This window comes from Apium graveolens, chromosome 10 (assembly GCF_009905375.1).
Source record: "Apium graveolens cultivar Ventura chromosome 10, ASM990537v1, whole genome shotgun sequence".
Classification (NCBI taxonomy): domain Eukaryota; kingdom Viridiplantae; phylum Streptophyta; class Magnoliopsida; order Apiales; family Apiaceae; genus Apium; species Apium graveolens.
In genome coordinates, this window is record NC_133656.1 from 148,046,501 (window position 1) to 148,071,890 (window position 25,390).

A 25,390-nucleotide genomic window follows, 5' to 3' on the forward strand; every position below is an offset into this window, starting at 1 on the left:
GGAACTGGTTTTGAAGCTGTTGGCTACACAGATGCAGATTTTGCTGAATGCAGGGTGGACAGAAAGAGTACTAGTGGAAGCTGTCAATTTCTTGGGCAAAGGCTTGTATCATGGTATAGCAAGAAACAACAATATGTATCAACTTCTACAACAGAGGCTGAATACATAGTTGCAGGAAGTTGTTGTGCTCAAGTCCTTTGGATTAGAAATTAGCTAATGGATTATGGCCTAGTGTTACACAAAATTCCTATCATGTGTGACAATACTAGTGCTATATCTATAGTGGCTAATCCAGTTAATTATTCTAGAACAAAGCACATTAATGTAAGGTACCATTTTATTAGAGAACATGCTACAATTGGTACCATTGAGCTCATTTTTGTTCCAACAGAAAAACAATTAGCTGATATTTTTTACTAAACCTTTGGATGAAGCACCTTTCACTAGACTTGTAAGTGAAATTGGAATGCTTAATTCTTCATCCTAAGGCAAGAACTCAGCTAATATGTTACAGTTGATTAATTTCTAGTAAATCATAATTAATTTGATTTAATTGGAAATTAGTTGAAACATGAACTATAAATATTTCAGAAATCTCTGCATATTTATTTTTCAAAACAAAATTTTAACTTGGAATTTTTTGAAATTCTAAGCAAACTGCTAAGCTGTTAATTTACATCTTTAATATGTAAAATTAACACAAAGCAGACTTAAACTATTCAAAAGTATATAGAGAACTGAGTTCTCGATAAGTCTAATTGACTTAGTGACAAATCATTTTAAGACTTCTCGAATGAGTTCTCGATAAGTCAATTTACTTACTTCTCCAGTGACTTCTCGATAAGCTTAATAATGACTTATCGATAAGTCATTGTAGAGTTCTCTACAAGTGTTAACTTACAGAGTTCTCTACAAATATTTTTAGACTTATCAATAACTCAAAACTGAAATAATTTAATCTGATAAATTATCCTGGTAAAATACTTTTGGAAAAATTATTCTAATTTTATTTTAAATTTATTCAAATAAAAATTGGAATCAAATTCAGTCCATTTAGGACAAACTGAGTATTTATTTGACATCTCGATAAGCTTACGTTTTAGTTCTCTACAAGAATAAATAAAATGACATAGATATGTTTTTCATTTCTTAAAATGACTTCTCGATAGAAAAATTCTAAACATTTATTTTTGAGTTCTCGACATGTCATTTGCTTTTACTATAAATACCTAGACATCTCGATACATATACATACGTACAACTATCGAGATCTCAAGTGACCTAGCTTTTCAATCCAAAACAAATTTCTCTCTCGTTTTCACTATTTTCTCACTAATTTCTTTTATCCACTAAACTTCAAACTCATATCAATGGCAGCCAACAATATTGTACCCTTTATCCCCAAGGATGCAAATCAAGCGCCTGAGATTTTCCAATGCTTTGTCATGTTCTTATCTGAGACCTACTTTGTAGGTGCTCTTACTGTTAATCCTTTGTTGTATTTGGATATGTTAGGGGACTTTTGGAACACATCTACAAGAAGGACAATTGTGCATGAGAACCAAGCTGCAACAATTGTGATAAACTGCACAATCAAGGGATAACATGTGGAGATCTCTGAAAATGATGTCAATCTGGCACTGGGTAATCCTACTGACAAGCTGGTGAAGGCCCCAACTCAGGATGAACTGTATGAATTCATGGACTTCATCAATTATTCTGAGAAGATCAACCTAGCCGGCATAAACAAGAAGCATCCAAGGAGGTAATGGTGCTTTCTTTTTGACTCAGTAATAAGGGCATTCACATGCAGGAAGTTAGGGTTTGACAATATATCCAGTGTTGTCCAGAAGCCGGTTTACTCAATGGCCACCAATAAATAGATTAATATAGGACACTACATACTGGAGAAATTGAGCACCAGGCTAACAATGTCATTGGTATCAAGAGGTAAGGAAATTTTTCTACCTAGATTTATTATGCCAGCTTTAAACTATAAAGTTAATGACATACATATGTTAGAAGAAGTAAACAGGTCATTAATTGGCAACTGTAAGCAAGTATCTAAAATTCTATTTGGATCACTTCTTACTAAGAATAAGGTTCCAGTAAGTATTAAGTTAACACCTTTCATGATTGAAAGATTTAAGACTTACCCGTATTATATGCCAGACATGAGAACTAGTGCAAGTCAAATTAGTGCAACAATGGTTCCTGAGCCTGTGGAAGCACAAACACAGGCACACCCACATGAACCTACCCATGTTGAGCCCGTTCCTTCAAAACCATTAGCAGCTAAGAAACCAACCACCTCATCTTCTCAAAAGGATGAGGTGAGTAAAAGGAAGAGAAAGGAGGTAACCTTAACAGTTTTGACTGAGAGTGGTGAGGATCAAACAAAAATTGAGTCACCCTTGGTCAAGGGATCAAAGAAGAGTAAGAAATCTGAGCTGACCACTCAAACAACCTCTGTATCCTCCCAAAAAGATGTAGTTGTAAATATGGGGATAAAACAGACTCTAGATACATCCTCTCAACAGGGTGTGTCTATTGAAAAGAGCAATCACCCCAATGCATCCTGTATAGAGTCTGCACAACCTGCACTTGATCAAATCCAAGTGTATGGTAGAAGAAATAAGGATGACACACACAGTGAGGGCACATCTATTGAAGCTCCCTCATCCATTCAAGGGGAGCTGCCAACACTCACTTCTGAGAAACAACTTCTAATCTCATAAATTTCTTCTCCATCTACAACACTTGAATTTAACTCTCAAGTGCAAGCTAAATCAAGTGACTTGGTTCAAGAAACCCTGCTCACCACCCAGACACTACAATCAGATGGTGAGAGGCTACTAGTTGGAGTTGACCTTGATGACACCATAAAAAACATGGGGGATTCATCAATTTTTACTGAAGACCCCATGGAGATACTAAATGCACCTTCATGTGCAAATCAGTCTTCACAGACTATAAGGTTTGAGGGTAGTACTCCAGAGTGGGAGCTATCTAAATCCTCTCCAATTCAATTGGAGGTTCCTCATATAGGAATAACTCCCCTCAAAACCCTAGCAGAAATTGCATTAGCAGTTGATGCTAGGAGTTCAATTGCCCATGATCCTGATATGGGGGAGGCAATTTTATCACATTCAAGTGACAGTGCTTTGCAAGAAGCACAAGGGTTCGAGACGGGTGCACATGACAGTAACCCAGTCAAATCCCCTCCAATTCAATTGGAGGTTCCCACTACATGTGAGGAACAACAACCTGTCAAAACAATAGAGCAATCTGTGAGTAAAACTGTGACTTCGGTCACAGGTGGTTCTGATTCACAACCCTCCACATCTCAATCATACCTCATCTCCCAATGGCTCCAAGACACTGAAAATCAACCTTCAATAATTGAAGATCTCAGAGTTGATCAACTTGGAGGCCTTGCACAAATCTCACAACAGCACTCACATCCAACATATCAAATCAGGACTACCAAGCTATCATGCTCACCTACCAGGCTGATGTTGAAGAAACTCAAGAAATTTTTTTTGATGAAGCTGGTCAGGATGCTAACTGTGATGCTTGGTTGGACAAGGAATTCACAATTAAAATGGATGTTGTGTTAGCTAAATTCAGGGAGGAATACATCACAATTTTGGGAAGCAATGTCAGATCCCTAACTCCACAAGAGGTGTATGATGCCATCAATGAGATTTATAAAGCTCAAATCAAGGCTTTCCACAACTTTGGCAAAGCAATTCAAATCACATTGAATGGACATCAAGACAAGATTATGAAGATGGTCAGGGAAAAGATGGACCAAATCATCCCCTCTCAAACTGAGATCAAAAACCAATTCAAAACCTTCTCAGAACAAATGTCAATGTATGATCTCAGTCGGATTGATAAGAGTGTAAATCAGCTGAAAGACTCCTTTGTAGCCTTGTACAAGAAAGTTCAAGATCACATCATTAAATCCAATGACACAAGGTGGAAGTTGGATCAAATGCACACTGCAAGATACACTCCTTCACCTTTGGTCATGGATGAAATTCAGATGCATGTACAAGCTACATTTTGACCATCTACTGCTCTCTCTACTACAAGCTCCTCTCCACAAGACCTTCAAGCACTTAAGACACATATAGCTTCTCTGAAAACCTCCAATGCATCTCTCAATGCTCAAGTTCAGGTTTTAACTTCTCTAGTCAAGAGTCAACAGGCAAACATCAAGACCCCGATGGACTCTCACAAGCATCTTCAAATGCAAAACTCTGTTGTTTTGGAAGCCATCATGGGGAAGCTCAACATCCCTCTACCATCACTTCCTGAACAGATAAGGCCTGAAATTCCTATTCCCCTTCTCATACCTGCCAACAAGACTAAGGCAGAGATAGAGGCTAGGCTAGCAAAATCAAGATCATTTACTCAACATGTCCAAGGTGCTGAAAAGAGCTTAAGTCAAGAAGTAGATATTGCTATGGGGAGGCTCCTTAGGGCTGCTGAAGGACTAAGTCTGAGCAGGGAATTTGATGAATTGCTCAAGGCTCTAAGGGCTTCTCTCAACAATAACCTCTTCACCTACAAAAAGGCCTTGGACAGGACAATAAATTCATTAAGGGTGATTTTGATGATTAAAGACAATTTCCAGGATAAGAGGATAGTGGTCAACATAAATGACTCTAGGGTAGATAGATGTATGCAGATGTCCCCCAATTATCTTATCTCAAGGAGGGCATCTGAGTTGGATATTCTAATAAACAAAGTCATAGTTGTGATCCATGAAGACACTCAACTGCTAGCTGAACTGAAAAATGCTCAAGTGGCTGCTTTTTCAGGAGCATACCTACAGCCAAACAAGGGAATATCATACATCTGTCCTACCACCAAACACTTCAAACACTTCCAAATCCCTAAACAATGTGTCATGGCCAACAAAAAGCTAATCATGACTCTGGAAATTGCCTTAAAGGTAAAGAAGAATAAGACTTTTGAAGATGAAGAGATGATTAAGTTGTTGGGGCGATATTTAAGGGATGCTGAAGCCAACTTGCCCAAAACTCAAATCAACAAGGATAATTTGGACGATGATGAGCATAAGAAAGATGATCAAAACCCTTCTGGCTCAAATCTAAGTCAATCTAGTAGGGCAGTTGGAAGCAAGGGTGGAGAAATAAAGGAGGATAAGAAGAAGGATGGTGAAAGTAAGAGGAGAGGAGAAAGAAGGAGCAAACAAAGACATGATGGCTCACAACCACAACAAACCCTATAAATCCAAACACAACTAGCTCAACCTTTAGCTCAACCTTCAAAGTCAACAATCTTAAACATCAAACCACCTCAAACCTCTAAGTCTAAATTCCTATACAAGCAAACTGCTAACTCCTTTCTAAAAATTCCAATCACCACAAGCCAAACACCTCTAAAGAAAATCACAGTCTTACCTTCTGTCAAACCATCACACAAAACTCATTTCAAGTCTGTTGGGAGAAAAGCTAAGAAAGCTAAGCCTACTGAAAAAGTTGAAGTTATTGAAAGGGTCATTTGGAATTGTTCAAGCCAAATGATTTTCTACCCTTAAATTGGTGCAGTTCAGATGAGGACTATTTTCAACAACTGGCTGAGGAAATAGTTAGTGTCTGGGTTGTTACTCTAAAGAAAGTAAGAATCTACTTTCAAGATGGGTCCTTTACTTTTCTAGGCAGCAATTTGATGGATACTCTCTCCAACAAAAATCAAGAGAGTGATAAGTTTATTGAAAGATAAGGATACTGCTACAAGAGCATGGAGATCAATTCTAGCTGAATGGATGATTGTAAGAGAGGAAAGAAGAGCAAGGGGTATAGCAGAGTATAAGGAGAAAAGGAGAAAGTGTAATAACCCCAAAATTTTTGAACTTTTAGTAACCCTTATGAATAGTGTTTTGCTGATTATGCTGAATAAGAAAACTTTCCATGCCACACTATGTAGGGGTTCTTCTATTGTTATTCTGAGATCTTATTAGTACTTTATAAGGGATATAAGTGTATGTAAAGATCGTCAGAATCCAAATTCGAATACTTTGATTTTTCCCGAAATCCACCAGATACCGAAAGAATTGAGTATAAGGGAATAGGATAAAAAGGATTTAAATTCAAGGATTATAAGAAAGGATCATAAAAGGAATATAATATATTGAGAAAGGTTAAGGGAACCCAAGTAATAAGATCCCGGGTATAATCCCTCAAACGATAAACGAAAGTTAAGCGAACCGTATAACAGATCAGCGATCATCAGCCAAGTAATTAGGAGCTAATCAAAGAGGTTAGTGAGGATGATGTCAACAAACCAATAAGAAGAGGACAAGCATGGGAAGATGATATAAGAATGATGACCTAAGCATGACAAAAAAGGAAGGAAGGTTGGTTGATTATAAACCACACAAAATTCACCATGGTTAAAAGGTAATAAATCAAAACAAAAGTGGATCAACCAAGCCAAACAAATCAAAAAACACAAAAACAAAGTTGACTCTCATTATTCAAGAGAAGCTCTCGGCTTTTCTTGTTTTTCAAAGAGGAAAATTTCAAAATCCAAGATCCAACCTTTGTTAAATTGCAAGGTAATTATTCAAGGTTCCTTATGATTAGTTATGGCTATCCTAGGAGTTTAAACTCCAAATTCCTTCACAATCTCTTTCAATAAATCATTTAAGAAGAGAGTGAATAGTGTTTTCAAGAAATTTAAATTGTTTGATCTTGTGTTTTTGGTTAGATTAAGCTTTGGTAAGGACTTTCAAGGGTGATTCCAAGCTCCTTAGTTACTCTTACTCACCAAGGAAGGTATAATCTCTTAACCTAGCATTGTTATTGAATATTAAGAGCTTATTATGAGTAGGATAGTTCATGAGAAGCATGGTGATTGAATATGTAGAGATTAGTTGGTTTTGTGATATTTTTGGAGTTGTAAATCTTGGTTATTAGTTAATGAACTTAAGAATAGTTTTAGTTCATGTTTGAGAATAATATAAATTGGAGAACTTGATGTGTTGGGGCTGTTTTAGTAATGTATGGATGGAGTTTGGTTGTATGGTTGAATTGTGGTTGATTGTGGATTGATTTGGAGTAGGATAAAATTTGGTAATCGCGTAAACATAGCCGTCGTAATGCCCGATTTACTTTAGACTGTTTTTGTTCTTAACATCAGGACCCATGAACTCACTGTTAGGTTCTGACCATTACCATTATTAGATAGTTCATGTTATGAGCTTTGTTTTGATATGTGGTTCGTTTCAATCCGATGTACGGTTTAGTAGAAACGACTGTTTTAAGTAACGGCGCTTCGCGACCGAACCATTACCCCTCGCCTTACTTTAAAACCTTGGTTAAGGACTTTAAATTACTAATTGGGGTATGAAACAATTATGTTAAGTGGATTAGGCAGTTGGTAAGGTACTCGCGAAAGAATCGCCTTAAAACTCTTAATGGTTAATTTATTAAAAATGGTGGAGCCGAGGGTACGCGAGCGACTTAAGTGAATCGTTAAGCGCGAAAGCGAACGTTAGGGCTCTAAATGGTTAAAGTCTAGTTTCTTAAGCGACCGTGGTTTAATTCCGGCTTATGTTGTTGTTCATAGGTTACCGGACCCACTCTAAGCTTAAGTCTACCCCGGAACACTCATGCAAGTTTTCTACCCGTTATATTGTTGTTGTGATGTAAATATATGTATATGCATTATCTTGTGATAAGTGCATGATTGTTATTAGCAAATCTTGCGATATATTGGAGCATGTGATATGGTATATATGCATGTCTGTTTCTTAATCTTGATATCTAATTGTTGATTCAATTGCTTATAAGTTGCATAATACATATATATTGATATAGTTTTCAAAACTATTAATCGAATAAGGTTTATTCGATAACTTTATTTTATTTAATGAATATTATTCTGAATATTCATTCGAGGACTTATGACTCCGCTTACTTTATTTAATGAATATTGTTTTGAATATTCATTCGAGGACTTAAGACTCTGTTTATTTTATTTAATGAATATTATTTTGAATATTCTTAAAAATGTTTTCAAGTTTTCCAAATGATTTTAAAAGTTAGAGCGGATCCCAAAACTCATTTTCAGATTTAAGATCATCCTTTCGAAGGAGACTTGAATATTCGCTCAAAAATCTTGGGGATCCGGCTTTGTGGTATATTTTATATTCGTAACGAGGTTGTTATTTTGAGAAAACAATTTGATTACTTGCCCAACGTTCGGGAAGTAAGTCCATCTAATTGAGTCTGCATAAGCGACAGGCCGGGGTACGGTCTATGAAGGTGTAAGAGGCTGGGTGACAGTCCATCCACGCGTGAGTGGCCGGGTAACGGTCTAGCGCGAGGTCCTAATGCGGTCAGGGTGATGACCGGCGAGGAATTCATCCATCTACAGTAGAATAGGTTACTTATTGGTATCATTGCCTGATCAGCAAGATATCGGGTTTATGCCAAAATTCTTTTCTTTTCAAATTCATTGGATATTGCAACTCTGTTCATACTTTACATGACAGTGGTTTTCAGGAAATGTGTGAGAGATATATATGGATATATCTATATCGGGACTTAATGAAGTATCTCATAACTTTATTTCATTCAATAATATTTCAAAGATTGAATCTATTCAAGTCTTATCTTGTAGTCTCATCTGTGTGATGAACTTTTGAAACCAATTATAACTTGAACGGTGGTAGTTCAAGTAGTATTCAGAAAAGATATAAGTATATTGGAGTATCTTGTAACTTCATCTTTTTAACTTATATCTAGTAAATGATTATCTTATGCATGACAAAGATTTTCAGAAAAACGTTGAGACAAGGTTAGATATATGAGATCACCTTGTAACGATATTTTTATACAGTTATAAACTGGAACTCTATGTATATTATACATGTCAGAGGATTTCAAAGATTGTGAGAAGTATATATGTATATATATACTGAATATTTTGCGACTTCGTCGCATTAAAATATCAAACTTGGTTCATTTCTTCTTGACCAAGACTTTCATGAGTACTATGAGAATGCTCATATATTGTTAATTATAATACATATTATTTCGGTGGGCTTGTTGCTCACCCTTGCTTTCTTCTTTCATCACACAACAACAGATAGACAAGATGAACAGGATCAAGTTCCCAATTTACGAGCGGATAGGAAACGTTCCGCAGTTTCCTGTAGGCGTTGATGTCGTTGTAGCTGAGGTAGGGTCTACCAATAGGCTAGGCTTTCAACTTTTGATGTATCAGACTTATATATATTTATGAATTATAATAATGGCAAAGAATATGTAAATTTATTCAGAAACCCTTTTGAGGTGTAATGACTTATAATTGTGGAATAAAATGACTTGTGTTATTGTTTGGTGTTCATCTTTGAGACTATAACTTGTGGTTTGTGTGTATATTGTGGGGTCACAGTACGCAGTAGTTGGTTGATTATTAAGATTAAGTATTATTAAGGGAAATGGAACTCGTGACAACCCGGATCTCTGACCCCGGATTTGGGGGTGTCACAGAAATGGTATCAGAGCCAAGTGTTATAAACCTCAGAGATGAAGTGACGTTAAAATAATAAGTTCACTAAGATAAATAAGAACTCTTGCCAAGTTCATAGTCGGACTACCTAACATAGTACTGACAGTTAAAACCCTTAGGGGAACCCTTATAAATATCGTGATAGAGGTGTAGTTCGTTATCTTATATGGTAGCGGGACTCCGAACCATGAGGTTGAGGAGCAACAACGCGATGATATTTTATTAGGTATTGGAGATCAGATTGTGGATCCGATAGAGCGTCCTAACACGGCACCGGATGATGTTCATATTGAGGATGTAGCGGTTGAGGATGTTGTCTTAGAAGGGATTATTGCTGAGAAGGATGTCGTGAAGGATCCTGACAAGAATGAATAAAGGACCACTGAGGAATTGATGACCATGGTTAGGGCGACTACCAGAGGTAGGATTGGTCGGTCACTACCGGAGGTTCGTTCAAGTTTGTAAAGATAGTAGCCCCTTTAACGCGGCTTACTCGTAAGACTGAGAAGTTCGAATGGACAGAGAAATGCGAGAACAACTCTTAAGAACTGAATCAAAGGTTGGTGACGGCCCCTATGTTGGCGTTGCCGGATGGAAAAGGAGATATTTTTTTTGATTTGTAGTGACGCTTCGCATAAGGAATTAGGGTGCTTCTTATACAGCATAGCAAGGTAATCGCGTACGCGTCAAGACAACTAAGGGAATATAAAATTCGATATCCCCACCCATGAGCTTGGGCTCGTGGCAATAGTTTTGCCCTAAAGGTTGGAGGCACTACTTGTATGGAGAAAAGTGCGAGATTTACATAAACCATAAGTTCTCTAGTACATTTTCACGCAAAAAGAGCTCAACATGCGCCAGAGGAGGTGGTTAGAGCTAATCAAGGATTACGATTATGAGATTCTTTATCATCCAGGGAAAGCCAAAATGTTGGCTAATGCCCTTAGTATAAAAGAGAGACTCAAGACGAAAATGTCTTTGGGAGAGTTGACAAGAGATTTTGAGAAAATGGAAATAGAAGTGAAGGTAACCGGAGCCGGTACCGAAAAGCTGTTTGAGATTGCAATACAGCCCGAATTATTGGAGAAGATCATATTGTGCCAAGAAAAAAGTGATGAATAGAGGCAGATAACCAATGACCGGAGAAGAGATTTATACCTAGAAAGATGATGAGGGAATAATGAGGTATCCCTACAGAATTTGGGTTCCAAATGTTTAAGAGCTTAAGGACTGGATCTTAGATGAAAGTCATAGTTTGAGGAATAAGATTTAGGGCAAACCCTGAATGTGATAGTCAGGGAGGACGCCATCAAGGTAGAAGGAACCCATAACATAATGAAGTGGAAAATGAGGATTTAAAATATGTAGGATGACCCCGATTATGGGGAGGATGAGAAAACATTTCATACTGAGAAAACAGAAGTCGAGCAAGATAGGGAGAACCAGGACGGTACTCCTATACATAAATTCATGTGCCTGTCTAAACAGAACTTATAATCTTATTCCCAACCACAACCTTGAGGAAACAATGCGGTAGGAAATCCTTTCATAACCTTTAAGTCGCTAAGCTCTCAGAGTTCCGTTGACCCAGTCGAGGCAAGAGCTTGGCTAAAGGAAATATAGGAATCATTTGAGATTCTAAATGACTGACGAAGCGCAAAAAACTGTTTTTGTCACTTACCTTCCTAAGAGAGAGGCCACCCGTTGGTGAAAGGCCAAGAAAGGCACGGAGCCAGAGGTTATAATAAACTGATTAAAGTTCAGACAATTGTTTTCGGGAAAGTAATTCCCAAGGTTATGGAGATAGTGTAAAAGCTTTAGAGCCAAAACAAAGGCGGACGAGTATGATAAATTATGAATATAAGATTGTAAAAGTTGTCAAGATTCGTTCTGATGACAAGAATCCCAGAACAACATGATGTTTGAAGTCAGTGATTAGTGGGTTCGTGAAATGATTGTAAGAGAGAGGTAAATAAAAAGAAACTGAAGTGGAAAGGAATATAAAGGCAATAGAGTTTGAGGAATGATAAGGGAGTTAGGTATGAGGAATCCCTAAAGACTCGTAGCAATAGAAATAGAAAAGTATGTAATCTTCAGGATGAAGGTGATTCACCATGAGTTAAAGTTGATGATTGAAGGAATAGGAGATACATATATTTTATCCCCTTCAAGTTGGGAGGATTCGAGGAAACCTTGAGATAGTTCGAAGGATAAATAATGAGACGCGGATAGACGGAAAAGACAAGAAAGTAAGAAATTAGGAAATTGGATGAAGGAAGTAACCTTCAAAAATGGAAAGTGTATGTAACACCTGTGACTTGATACCCAAAAGGGAGACACCAAGTACAAAAGATATCCCAACATTGAGATGACTGTTGAGATAAACAACAAAAGTAAATAAAGATTTATTAAGAAGAAGTTCACGTTGAACACGACCAATATCTTCCAGAGCATCCATATGATCACTACCAAATTAGGAAAGAAAAGTAGATAACCATTGTTATCTTTTGGAGGCCATATTGATTGACCTCATTTTGAATACAGATGTTATTGTGAAATTAGGCATATACTATCGAGATGGGAATGATTGAATAAGACACCCTTATCAGGGATACATGACTTGATTTATCTATGGAAGGATGTAAGTACCTTTTTAAAAAAGGTGGAATTAAGGATAGAACCTCGATAACTTGAGATGAACCATAAAGGAATGCATAAAGGTTGGCATTTCACCCTTAATAGGGACATTATGAGTTGGGTAGTATGGAATGAAGGACTAAGGTAACAACAACCTTTAAAGATCAGTAGAGAAATTTTTCAGAAGTACTTAAACAATGGTTCTAGTATTAGTAAATGGTATCTTGATATGCCCTGTACCTAGGGAGTACCGGATGAAGAATTTAAGGATAACCTTAGAGGTTTTACAAGGAGAAAGGTAATATTCAAAGTTCTCAAGAATAGAAATTTTGATAAAGGAAATGTGACGTAATTATAATAATGCCAGGTGGGGCACATGTTGAACCATAAGAAAGTATAGATTGACCCAATAAGGGTCGAGATTGGTGAAATCAAGAAGGACCCAAAATAAGAGACGTCCTAAGTATGATCAAGAGTCAATTGTGACAATGTTAACCTCTAAAAGATCGAGGCAATAACTTATGGAAAAGTGATGATATTTTTTTTACCAAGGCGTGACGAAGAGCATTTTCACACAAGCAGTGATTGGAGATGAGGTAGAAAATTTAGTTGAAGGTCATTTAAAAGACATTGATTGTAAGGAAATTTTATTATCAGGAAAGGCCAAAGAGGTGGCCAATACTTTAAGTGTAAGAGGACAATTATCGGCGCTCGTGCCAGAGGAATACAGTAATAATGGTTAAAGCCGTGAAGGTTGTATTATGGTTTGGAAGATTGACATTCCTTCTGATGACTGTGCAATACCCAACAGTAATAGTAGTTTGGTAAAGGTTTAATTCGTATAATCGCCATGAGCGGGCTATCTATCTTAGAAGGTACTATCTTGAGATAAGCCAGGACCATGTTACGGAATGACTAAATGAACCTTTGAGATGCATGTCTCCCAATAAAGACATATAATTAAGAATGGTATTAACCTGCTATCGTTGCCTTCATTGAAACTCTTCTGCAATTTTATCTGCTTCATGTCATATGTACGTCAAGTTCAAGAGTGTTCTTCATAAATCATGAACGGTGATCATGTTACCTCCTTCGAAGAATTCGATACGAGATGTATGGACTCCGTATGGTTAGCTATTAAGACTTCATGGAAAATGAATGACTACAGTAGGTCAACGGTGGACCTTAGTAGTGCAGGAATGATTCTGCGGGTAATGAGCCGATTAATTACAACCGTGAGAGTTGTATGGGAATGGATGTTGAGATTAAGTACCACTAATCGGGTTGTGGTGATGTATAAGTTATCATTGATAGACTAATTAAGTCGATTATCTACCTATTGAATACTTATTCCTTCTTATCAATAGAGAGTCGTATTACTATATGAGGAAGGTTGCAGTGCAAACATAGAATTCTAGTAACGATGATGTCTAGAATGAGATCCCAGATTCGATTTTCGATGTCGAGGGAGTTTCAAAGGTGATTATGTATAAGCTCGAGGAAGAGCATGGGTCCATAGAATGATGGACGGAATAGTATTTAGGCAAGTGAAATACGATGCTATAATACTTGATGTTGATATATATACGTATATGTTTTGTTCTCCTATGACAAACCTCTATAGTTCAGAGGTAAATTCCAAGCCAGATATTTATGGCAATAAAGTTTTTACGTATATACAATTCTCTTCAGTTCGCTCTTTTCTCTTCTTTTCATTTCATGTAAGCTGAGAAGAACAACCCTTCCAGAAGGGGAGGTATTGCCGAATGACTATCTATCTGTATGATAGAAGCCTAGTAGGATACCACATGTTGTTTAATTGTTTGTCAAGTACTAAAGGCTGGCCACCTTCTGTACTAACTATGCGATAAAAACAAGTGTTCATGATTATAGTGATCTCTCAATAAATTATTTTACTTCTATACGATGGATCAAGCTTTCAAAGATAGAAGCAGCTAGAAAGGAGTAGTATCAGTGCGGTGGTATTCCGAATCTAACGCGTTCGTGCAATTATTAAAAGGTTATAGAATGATAACGAGCAAAAGTGTAACCGGTATAGTATTATGTACGGAAGATAGTAATGACTACGAACTGGAAAAGAATGGGTATTGAGAAGCAAAAGCTATAATGCTAGAAGCTATGATGAGAGTCTGTGCAATAGACTTGAAAGAATTTGAAATGGTCACTTAATACGGATTGAGTTTTCTTACGACAATAGATCATATGTCAGTATTGAGATATCGCCTTATGAGATCCTTGAGGGAAGTCAATGTCGATCTCCCTTATGATAGGATGATGTTACAGAGCATAAGATGCTCAGACCAGTAGTGGTCCAAAGGACCAAGGATATAATAGATCTAATCAGAGGACGGCTGGTAGTAGCCCAAGGTGGACATAAAAAGTATGTTGATTTGACACGAAAGGACAAGGAATAGGAAATAGGGGACCTAGTAATGTTAAAGGTATACCTTGGAAAGGATGGATGAGGTTCGGAAAGAAAGGAAAGCTAAGCCAACGAATTGTTGGACCCTTTGAGGTATTAAGACGTGTTGGAAAGTTAGCATATGAGCTAGCCCTACCCCCGAACATGTAGCAAGTTCATAACGTGTTCCACGTATCAATATTAAGGAAGTATAATTCGGATGCCAGACAAATAGGGGCATATGAGCGCATAGACATGCAACCCGACGTAACCTATATGGAGCAACCAGGAAGGGTTATAGATTGAAAAGGAACAAGTGCTTAGGAGAAGGGCTATCAAACTAGTCAGAGTTTGATGATAGAACCACAATGTTGGAAGATTGACTAGAGAGTTTGAAAGTGCAATGCTAAGAAAGTATCCCTATTCATTTTTTTCCTGATTCCGGGACGAAATCCTTTTAAGGAGGGGAGACTGTAATAACCCCAAAATTTTTAAACTTTTAGTAACCCTTATGAATAGTGTTTTGCTGATTATGCTGAATAAGAAAACTTTCCATGCCACACTATGTAGGGGTTCTTCTATTGTTATTCTGAGATCTTATTAGTACTTTATATGGGATATAAGTGTATGTAAAGATCGTCAGAATCCAAATTCGAACACTTTGATTTTTCCCGAAAATCCACCAGATACCGAAAGATTTGAGTATAAGGGAACATGATAAAAAGGATTTAAATTTAAGGATTATAAGAAAGGATCATAAAAGGAATATAATGTATTGAGAAGGGTTAAGGAAACCCAAGTAATAAGATCCCGTGTATGATCCCTCAAACGATAAACGAAAGTTAAGCGAACCGTATAACAGATCAGCGGTCATTAGCCAAGTAATTAGGAGCTAATCAAAGAGGTTAGTGAGGATGATGTCATCAAACCAATAAGAAGAGGACAAGCATGGGAAGATGACATAAGAATGATGACCTAAGCATGACCAAAAAGGAAGGAAGGTTGGTTGATTATAAACCACACAAAATTCACCATGGTTAAAAGGTAATAAATCAAAAAAAAAGTGGATCAACCAAGCCAAACAAATTAAAAAACACAAAAACAAAGTTGACTCTCATTATTCAAGAGAAGCTCTCGGCTTTTCTTGTTTTTCAAAGAGGAAAATTTCAAAATCCAAGATCCAAACATTGTTAAATTGCAAGGTAATTATCCAAGATTCCTTATGATTAGTTATGGCTATCCTAGGAGTTTAAGCTCCAAATTCCTTCACAATCTCTTTCAATAAATCATTTAAGAAGAGAGTGAATAGTGTTTTCAAGAAATTTAAATTGTTTGATCTTGTGTTTTTGGTTAGATTAAGCTTTGGTAAGGACTTTCAAGGGTGATTCCAAGCTCCTTAGTTACTCTTACTCACCAAGGAAGGTATAATCTCTTAACCCAGCATTGTTATTGAATATTAAGAGCTTATTATGAGTAGGATAGTTCATGAGAAGCATGGTGATTGAATATGTAGAGATTAGTTGGTTTTGTGATGTTTTTGGAGTTGTAAATCTTTGTTATTAGTTAATGAACTTAAGAATAGTTTTAGTTCATGTTTGAGAATAATATAAATTGGAGAACTTGATGTGTTGGGGATGTTTTAGTAATGTATGGATGGAGTTTGGTTGTATGGTTGAATTGTGGTTGATTGTGGATTGATTTGGAGTAGGATAAAATTTGGTAATCGCGTAAACATAGCCGTCGTAATGCCCGATTTACTTTAGACTGTTTTTGTTCTTAACATCAGGACCCATGAACTCACTGTTAGGTTCTGACCATTACCATTATTAGATAGTTCATGTTACGAGCTTTGTTTTGATATGTGGTTCGTTTGAATCCGATGTACGGTTTAGTAGAAACGACTGTTTTAAGTAACGGCGCTTCGCGACCGAACCATTACCCCTCGCCTTACTTTAAAACCTTAGTTAAGGACTTTAAATTACTAATTGGGGTATGAAACAATTATGTTATGTGGATTAGGCAGTTGGTAAGGTACTCGTGAAAGAATCGCCTTAAAACTCTTAATGATTAATTTATTAAAAATGGTGGAGCCGAGGGTACTCGAGCGACTTAAGTGAATCGTTAAGCGCGAAAGCGAACGTTAGGGCTCTAAATGGTTAAAGTCTAGTTTCTTAAGCGACCGTGGTTTAATTCCGGCTTATGTTTTTGTTCATAGGTTAACGGACCCACTCTAAGCTTAAATCTACCCCGGAACACTCAGGCAAGTTTTCTACCCGTTATACTGTTGTTGTGATGTAAATATATGTATATGCATTATCTTGTGATAAGTGCATGATTGTTATTAGCAAATCTTGCGATATAGTGGAGCATATGATATGGTATATATGCATGTCTGTTTCTTAATCTTGATATCTAATTGTTGATTCAATTGCTTATAAGTTGCATAATACATATGCTAGAGATGAGCAGTAGTTGCGTATACCCTTAGTATAGGGGACCCAAAGGTGAACATTTTTCTAAACCGGGAGTTGATGTTCCCGAGTATAATATATATATATATATATATATTGATATAGTTTTCAAAACTATTAATCGAATAAGGTTTATTCGATAACTTTATTTTATTTAATGAATATTATTCTGAATATTCATTCGAGAACTTATGACTCCGCTTACTTTATTTAATGAATATTATTTTGAATATTCATTCGAGGACTTAAGACTCCGTTTATTTTATTTAATGAATATTATTTTGAATATTCATTTGAGGACTTATGACTCCTCTTATTTATTAAATAATATTCTTTATTTTATTAAAGAATAATGTTTCGATAATCAAACTCCTTTTTGATTATTCAAATAAAGATCGTACTTTCGTATAAGTATATCCTTGGTTATTTATTATTCATTTCAAGTATGAGTTTTAAAACTTTTACTTCAATTATTTTTATAAGGATTATCCTTATGGGAATATTATTTAAATAATAATATTCAGATATTTTCTAATATATCAGGACTGATTTATTTCATTAAATCAGCTTTACTCCAAATATTCTTAAAAATGTTTTCGAGTCTTCCAAATGATTTTAAAAGTTAGAGCAGATCCCAAAACTCATTTTCAGATTTAAGATCTTCCTTTCGAAGGAGACTTGAATATTCGCTCAAAAATCTTGGGGATCCGGCTCTGTGGTATATTTTATATTCGTAACGAGGTTGCTGTTTTGAGAAAATAATTTGATTACTTGCCCAACGTTCGGGAAGTAAGTCCATCTAATTGAGTCTGCATAAGCGACAGGCCGGGGTACGGTCTATGAAGGTGTAAGAGGCTGGGTGACAGTCCATCCACGCGTGAGTGGCCGGGTAACGGTCTAGCGCGAGGTCCTAATGCGGCCAGGGTGATGACCGGCGAGGAATTCATCCATCTACAGTAGAATAGGTTACTTATTGGTATCTTTGCCTGATCAGCAAGATATCGGGTTTATGCCAAAATTCTTTTCTTTCCAAATTCATTGGATATTGCAACTCTGTTTATACTTTACATGACAGAGGTTTTCAGGAAATGTGTGAGAGATATATATGGATATATCTATATCGGGACTTAATGAAGTATCTCGTAACTTTATTTCATTCAATAATATTTCAAAGATTGAATCTATTCAAGTCTTATCTTGTAGTCTCATCTGTGTGATGAACTTTTGAAACCAATTATAACTTGAACGATGATAGTTCAAGTAGTATTCAGAAAAGATATAAGTATATTGGAGTATCTTGGAACTTCATCTTTTCAACTTATATCTAGTAAATGATTATCTTATGCATGACAAAGATTTTCAAAAAAACGTTGAGACAAGGTTAGATATATGAGATCACCTTGCAACGATATTTTTATACAGTTATAAACTGGAACTCTGTGTATATTATACATGTCAGAGGATTTCAAAGATTGTGAGAAGTATATATGTATATATATACTGAATATTTTGCGACTTCGTCGCATTAAAATATCAAACTTGGTTCATTTCTTCTTGACCAAGACTTTCATGAGTACTATGAGAATGCTCATATATTGTTAATTATAATACATATTATGCCTAACTGGAGATCTCGAGGTAAAATCTCAAAGTACAAATTACAGATCAGTTCAATATCCAAGATTAACAATCAACAAACAATCCAACCAGCTGGATTGACAAGTCTACAAAAAGCAGCTTGAAGAGTGTGCAAGATCAAGGGTGAAGATTAACTGACAAAGGAAGATCAAAGTTAACACAGTATGCAAAGATATGCAAAGCCATAAATGGAAGATATACTTTTCCTAAAATGGAAATGATAAGTGACTACTAAATTAAAAAGCATGTCTTATTATACACTGTGTAAACCAGAAGTTAACTGTGATATAAAGTTAACACTGGTCCTTTGTTAGTTTGTAACAATTAGATTAGAAATTCTTGTATTCTCTCAAGATTGAAGCTAATCTCTTTAACAACAAAAAGCCTAGAAATTTTGTAGCAAAACATTCTTAATTTTAATATAAAATTAAGCGAGTTTTGAAAGATCTGTTGTATTCATAGCTGCATGTTTAATTTCTGTTATAACACATATTACTATAAGATTTGATTTACTTTGTTCAAAACCAAAACAGTTCAAGAAAAGCATAAAAACACTAAAACACATTCACCCCCCCCCCCTTTGTGTGTAATTCATTACCCAACACCTCTTTTTCAAATACATCATTTTGGGAGGATGCAGAGGTGGCTTGAGTGGTCAACTCAGTTTGTGTTGCCTTCTTTGTTTTCTTGACCAAGGTTGACTCTTGTTCTCTTTGGTCCTTACCACTCTCATTTATTACAGTTAATGGTGTCTGCTTTCTCTTCTTTTTACTCACTTCACCCTTTTGAGAGGATGAAGTGGTTGGCTTCCTAGCTTCTAATGGTAAAGAAGAAGGGGTCTCAGTATGGGAAGGTCCCTGTTGGTATTCCTGTGTTTGTTCTTCTAAAGGTACAAGAACCATTACTGCACTAGATATAATTGTAGACCTCATGTCAGGCATGAGGTAAGGGTAAGTCCTAAATATCTCCAACATAAATGGAGTGATTTTGAGACTTACAGTTTCCTTGAATAGAAGAACTTGTTGCCCCGGCTCGAATGACTTAGGAGATAGCTTCTTATCATGCCACCTTTCTACTTTTTCCTTGCACATTTTGTTATTTTCATACGCTTGAAGTCGAAATTCATCAAGTTCATTTAACTGAAGCATTCGCTTCTTCCCAGCTGCATCTAGATCAAGGTTTAACTTCTTCAATGCCCAATAAGCCTTATGCTCAAGCTCTGCAGGTAAATGACATCCCTTACCATAGACAAGTTGAAATGGGGACATCCCAAGTGGAGTCTTGTATATTATTCTATAAGCCCAAACAGCTTCATCGAGCTTCAAAGACCAATATTTCCTTGACGGACAAATGACTTTCTCTAGAATGCGCTTGATCTCTCTATTCGACACTTCAGCTTGACCATTAGTTTGCGGATGATAGGCAGTAGCGATGCAATGATTCACATTGTAGCGTTGCATCATAGAAGTGAACTTACGATTGCATAAATGCGACCCTTCATCACTTATGATAACTCGTGGTGTTCCAAACCTTGTGAATATCTGCTTATGAAGAAAACTCAACACTACATTTGCATCATTAGTCGGCAGAGCCTTGACTTCTACCCATTTCGAGACATAATCGACTGCCAGCAAGATGTACTGATTATTGCAGGATGAGATAAATGGTCCCATGAAATTGATTCCCCAAACATCGAAGACCCCAACTTCAAGCATCACATTTAAAGGCATCTCATCCTTTCTGGTAAGATTCCCAACTCTTTGGCAACGATCACACCTTAAAACGAACTGATGTGCATCCTTAAACAACGTTGGCCAGAAAAAACCTGCTTGAAGAATACGAGCTGTTGTCTTTTCACCACCATAATATCCACCATAAACTGTGGAATGACAGTCTCGTAATATCCCCTCCGTCTCACAGAATGGGATACATCTCCTGATGATCTGGTCAGCTCCTTGTCTAAACAAATATGGTTCATCCCACATGTACCACTTCACCTCATGCAGAAACTTCTTCTTTTGAGCCGCATTCATATTAAGAGGAATTATATTGCTAACAAGATAGTTCACAATGTCTGCGAACCATGGCTCTTCCTCTTGAATTGGGAACAACTGCTCATCCGGAATAGATTTGTTGATCAATGTCTTATCATGTGAAGTAGAATCGGGATTCTCTAATCTAGAGAGATGGTCAGCTACTTGATTTTCAGTACCTTTTCGATCCTTGATCTCTAACTCAAATTCCTGTAGCAAGAGCACCCAACGAATAAGTCTAGGCTTCGAATCCTTCTTTGAGACCAAATAGCGAATGCCAGCGTGATCAGTGAATATTGACACCTTTGTCCCAAGTAGATAAGATCGAAATTTTTTGAAACCAAAAACTATAGCTAAGAGCTCCTTCTCAGTTGTGGTGTAGTTCAATTGGGCTCAATTTAGCGTCTTACTAGCATAGTAGACCACATGAAAGATATTAGACTTCCGCTACCCAAGAACTGCTCCCACTGCATAATTACTTGCATCACACATCAACTCAAAAGGTTCTCTCTAATCAGGTGTTGTATAACTGGTGCAGTGATCAAACTCTACTTGAGAGTCTCGAATACTGCCAAGCATTCATCATCAAATTTGAAAGGCATATCTTTCTCGAGCAAGTTGCATAACGGTTTAGATATCTTAGAGAAGTCCTTGATGAAATGCCGATAAAAACCCGCATGACCAAGAAAACTACGGATTCCTTTCACAGAAATAGGTGGCGAAAGATTTTCAATGACTCCCACCTTGGCTTTATCCACCTCAAGACCCTTACTAGAGACCTTGTGCCCAAGAATGATGCCTTGTTGCACCATGAAGTGACATTTTTCCCAATTGAGCACCAGATTGGTTTCCACACACCTTTTGAGCACCAAACGGAGATTATTCAAGCATTCATCATACGAATGTCCAAAGACGGAGAAGTCGTCCATGAACACTTCGACATTATTTCCAATCATATCAGAGAATATAGCCATTATGCATCTCTGAAAAGTGGCAGGTGCACCACATAAGCCAAAAGAAACTCTGCGAAAAGCAAACGTGCTGAATGGACAAGTGAAAGTAGTCTTCTCTTGATCTTCTGGTGCAATGCAAATCTGATTATAGCCCGAATAACCATCCAGAAGACAATCATACTCATGACCAGCCAACATGTCAAACATCTGATCAATAAATGGAAGAGGGAAGTGATCCTTTCTTGTGGATTTATTCAACTTTCTATAATCCATGCATACCCTCCATCTTGTGACTGTTTGAGTGGGGATGAGCTCGTTCTTCTCATTTGCTACCACAATAATACCTCATTTCTTAGGTACACATTGCACCGGGCTCATCCAAGAACTGCCAGAAATAGGATATATGATTCCTGCATCTAGCCACTTTAGAATTTCTTTCTTCACCACTTCTTTCATGATAGGATTAAGCCTTCGTTGTTGCTCAACAGTCGGCTTACTACCTTCCTCTAGAAGAATTTTATGCATGCAGTACGAAGGGTTGATCCCTTTTATATCTGCTATAATCCATCCGATGGCCGATTTGAATTCTCTCAAAATCCTCATGAGTTTGTCCTCATCACTACCTGAAAGGTCAGATGTAATAATAACAGGTAAAGTAGATGCATCACCTAAAAAAGCATACCTCAAGTGTTCAGGCAATGGTTTAAGCTCCAAAGTAAGTGTTTCCTCAATAGATGGTTTGAGCTTTCCCTCAGCATTCTTGAGATCAGTATTACCAAGAGATTCAAATGGCATGTCTAGCTTTCGTTTCCAAGGAGAAGCATTTAGATATTGTAACTGCTCATTGCCTTCCTCATCATCACTGTCAAATCCCCCCAATAAGGCTTTTTCTAAGGCATCAGACCTTAGCACATGATCAAGTTCTGAAATAACTGTAGAATCGATCAAATCCATCTTGAAGCACTCTTCATCTTCCGTAGGGAATTTCATTGCATTGAACACATTGAATGTCACATCCTGATCTTGCACCCTCATAGTAAGTTCACTTTTTGCACATCTATCAAAGTACGGCCTGTAGCCAAGAAAGGTCTTTCCAAGATTATGGGAATCTTCTTATCTTCCTCAAAATCCAGAATGACAAAGTCTGCAGGAAAGATGAGCTTGTCCACCTTTACTAGCACGTCCTCCACGATGCCTCGTGGGTATGTAATCAAACGATCAGCCAATTATAGAGACATGTAGGTGGGCTTCGAATCAGGCAAATTCAGCTTTTTGAAGATAGACAACGACATCAGATTGATGCTTGCTCCCAAATCGTAAAGGCACTTGTTGAATGACAACTTGCCAATGGTGCAAGGAATGGTGAAGCTACTTGGATCCTTCAGCTTTGGAGGTAACTTTTGCTGTAGCACGGCATTATACTCTTCCGTCAAAGCAACGGTATCAAGATCATCTAGTTTCACCTTCCTTGAAAGAATACATTTCATGAATTTCGCATAACTAGGCATTTGCTCCAGAGCCTCAGCGAAAGGTATGTTGATGTGAAGTTTCTTGAACACCTCTAGAGACTTACCAAATTGCTTGTCCAGCTTTTGTTTTTGCAATCTCTTAGGAAAACTTGGTGGAGGATAGAGTTATTTCTCCCCTGTATTACCCTCAGGCAGAGTGTGTTCAACAGTAGTTTTCCTTGGTTCCCCCTCTTCCTCCTTTTGTTTTTCTTCTTCATCTACAACTTCAGCTTCTCCATCTTTTGCTTTTTCAGCATCAACAACTTTTCCAGACCTTAAGGTGACAGCTTTGACTTGCTCTTTAGCTTCCTTCCTGCCTGGCACTTCAGTATCGCTGGGATGTGTGCCAGGTTCACGATTGAGCAAGGCATTGGCTATTTGTCTAATTTGATTTTCCAAGATCTTGATAGAAACAGCCTGACTTTTGCACAACAGCTTTAACTCCTTGAAATCAGCACTAGAAGGTGGAGCAGCACCTCCTTGTTGAGGATATTATTGCCTTTGAGCATATTGTTGAGGTTGCTGGAATCCGGGTGGATTAAACTATTTACTTGCAGCTTGTTGATATGGTTGCTGAACCGTATTCTGATTATTGCTCCAGCTGAAATTGGGATGATTTCTGTTATTAGGATGATAAGTAGCGGGCACAGGCTGCTGCGATCTCTGAAAATTGTTCACATATTGAACAGATTCATTAACAAGAGAACACTGATCCGTAGCATGAGAGCCTGCAGAAAGCTCACAGACAATAGCTATTTGATTGACTCCATAGTTGGCTGAAGAATCGACCTTCATAGACAGCGCTTGGAGCTGCGCTGCAATAGCTGTAGCTGCATAAACTTCCAGAATACCTGCTACCTTCCCAGGCATCATCCTTTGAGTTGGGTTTTGATACTCGTTTGCAGCTATAGTTTCAATGAGATTATAAGCCTCAGTATAGATTTTGGCCCACAAAGCGCCTCCAGAAGCTGCATCGAGCATGGGCCTAGATTGGCCCCCAAACCATTGTGGAAACTAGTGATCACCATCCAGTCAGGCATACCATGATGTGGACACTTTCTCAACATCTCCTTGTAGCGCTCCCAAGCTTCGCACATAGATTCTCATTGTTGCTACGTAAACTGAGTAAGAGCACTCCTCATAGCTGCAGTCTTGGCCATTGGATAGAACTTCACCAGAAACTTTTGCGCGAGATCTTCCCAAGTAGTGATGGACCCGGCTTGTAAAGAATGTAACCAGTCCTTAGCTTTGTCCCTCAGAGAGAATGGGAAAAGCCTCAGCTTGATAGCCTCATCAGTAACACCATTATATTTGAAAGTACTATAGATCTTGACAAAATTCCTGATATGCATGTTGGGATCTTCAGTCGCAGCACCTCCGAAAGAAATAGAATTCTGCACCATCTGAATAGTGCCCGACTTGATTTCAAAAGTATGGGCCAGAATAGCCGGATGAATGATGCTTGACTGAATGTCATCAATATTAGGCCGAGAAAAGTCCATAAGAGCTGGATCAGCTAGAACTATACGATCACCCATTGTTACAGGTTCTTTCTTTTCACTCTCTTTATCCGAATCTTCAAAAATTATCTTCTCCGAAAAGTCAAGAGTTGTATCTGTCTCCTCAGCCGTATCTAGATTTCTCATGCGGGTGCGAGAACGTGTTTGCATAAACGTTCGCTAGAGTACCTGAAACACAACCGGAAGCGATAAGTAATAAGTCTTAATCAATGAATCCTATTGACCACTGATGGTAAGTACATAAACTAAACAAATTAAAACCGAGTCCCCGGCAGCAGCGCCAAAATTTTGTTAGGGAGAAAACACGCGCTAAATAAATCACGCAAGTATACGCGTCCTCAAGTAGTATAGAATGATTTCTAGTTCGTTCCCAAAGAGACTCTGATTAATTATATTTAATTAACACTTACTCACCAATGTATGATTACTCTTCAATGTCAAGAAAATAACAATTAAGGTTGATTAACTAATATTAACTACGAGAATTAAACACTTAAATTATCAATATTAAACACACATGAGATCATAACTTCATTACTACTTCATTTAATAGTTATTGTTATTACCCTTAGCATGTAATGGTGATGATATTAATCGAACAACACGAAACTGATAAATGCCAACTTTCGTTGTACAAATACCATTCTACC

At 37.3% G+C, this 25,390-nt stretch overlaps 1 non-coding gene across 1 annotated transcript; it reads left to right on the forward strand.

Annotated features, from left to right (window-relative positions):
• Nucleotides 1–24,258: 24,258 nt before the first annotated feature.
• LOC141694425 (small nucleolar RNA R71) lies at nt 24,259–24,365 on the forward strand. Its single transcript, XR_012563732.1, has one exon. It is a non-coding gene; the product is annotated as a small nucleolar RNA R71 (small nucleolar RNA).
• Nucleotides 24,366–25,390: the final 1,025 nt, after the last annotated feature.